Below are 1,869 nucleotides of genomic sequence, written 5' to 3' on the forward strand. Positions count from 1 at the left end.
CGTTATCCGTGGAACCTTCCTGGAGGAGGTCAGGTCTGTGTTGAGGTTTGAAAGGGGTGGAAGGAAAGGGTGAAGAAAATATGGCAACATCCATGGCATTTAATGGAACTACACTTATTTGCGTTCAGTATTGATAGCAGAAAGGAGCCAATCTAAGACCTGTGTGTTTGGCCAAAGAGTTCAAAACTCTATCCTAACAGCAGTGGAAAGCCATTGATAGGATTTATGCCAGCGAAGTGATGTGATCAGTTTTTGCTTTTAAGCGGGTCACTCTGGTAAAGAGTGAAGATTGGAGAGAGATGAGACTTGGGGTTAGTTAGGAGACTAGGGTAGTATTCCAAGATTTCCAAAAAATGATAAGAATCTGAATTGGGGTGGAAAGGAGGTAGATTTGTGAGACATTTGATGAGATAATCAACAAGACTTAGTGATAAATTGGGAGGTTTTTTTTTTATACTGGAGTATAGTCAATTAACAATGTTGTGATAGTTTCAGATACACAGCAAAGTGACACAGCCATACATATACATGTATCCATTCTCTAAGTTGAGAGTTTAAGATGCAGAGAACACAAATTAGGAAGGTGGTTAAGGACAGGTGGGCCTCCTGCATTAGACTGTAGACCATGAGCCATTGGCAAGCAGAGCCCGAGTCTGTGCCTTCCCAACCTAGCTTTGGAGAGAGCTGTTGAATGACTGGCTGGAGGAATGACTTGTCTCTTCCAACCCCGGTGGAGCCTCTTCCATCCTCCACTACCCAGTGACAGGTGTGGTTTCAGCTCCCTCAGCACTGTGGTAGGCAGGAACCGTGCAAGCAGCTCATGGACAACGGCAGTGACTTTTACTGGAGAAGGGGAATAAATTCTTCAGAAACTCCCTTGACCTCTTCTTTGGTAACCGTTAACTTTAATATTTTAACCTCAACCTCCCCCCCCACCCCCGCCTCAGTTTAACGTCATGAAACCCAACTTTAAGTCAGGTCCACAAAAATTGTTGGTCTGGGTGAAGGGCTACGAAAATTAAGCTGTGTGCTTGCCCTGTCTGAGTTCCCAGTCCAGATTGCATTCGGCAAAACAAGCGTGCTGAGCAGGGAGTTTATATGAGGGTTGGGAGCATTGGAGACACTATGCAGCAGGGACCTCACCCCGCGAGCTGCCTTATAAACTACAAGACAGGGTCTGGGGCCCTGTGCCACCCTCCCTAGGCTTAATGCTGAGATGGCACTCCCAGGCGGCTGACATGAAAGCAGCCTCATAAAAGGGTCAGCGTCATTAGGGTGATGAACCAGTTGGTACTTGGAGATCCAGAGGGGATGAAAGGCGCGGTGTGAAGACGCCCTGCGTTCCCCTGGCTTGGTTGGGCAGGGCTTCCAGGGGCCGATGAACAGTAGGAAAACTGGATTCAAAGTGTCTCTTCTTGCCTTTCGCAGGAGGAGGCTGTGGACATACTCAAAGGTCGGGAAGGTATTAATAGGGGGGGCTGTTTATCTCCAGGGTCCTGGGTCACCGCGTCGCTACCCAACTCAGACTCCCAGAGCATCACCGTAGACTCTCTAGGATTGGAAGTTGTTATGGCAACGAAGCTCTCAGAATACTGAGGAAAGCCGAAGCCTAGAGAGGCGACACCCTCCTATACCCTCTTCGGCCCCACGGGTAAAGTGGCGCCCCCTACGCACAGGAACCGTCCTTGGGCCCCCGCCCCGGCGCGGAGACCACCCTGGACCTCCGGGGGCGGGAGGCCGCTCTGGCCCGAAGCGGAGCCTCTCGCTGGTAGACGGTCCCGAGGGAGCCCCTCTGGGCGCAGCGCCGCTGAGCCGCTCGATGCTCCGACCGGAAGTGCTCTTCACCGCCGACCTCCCACCCGGCTCTCT

Source organism: Giraffa tippelskirchi, chromosome 3 (assembly GCF_054371585.1).
Source record: "Giraffa tippelskirchi isolate mGirTip1 chromosome 3, T2T-mGirTip1v1.2.pri, whole genome shotgun sequence".
Taxonomy (NCBI): domain Eukaryota; kingdom Metazoa; phylum Chordata; class Mammalia; order Artiodactyla; family Giraffidae; genus Giraffa; species Giraffa tippelskirchi.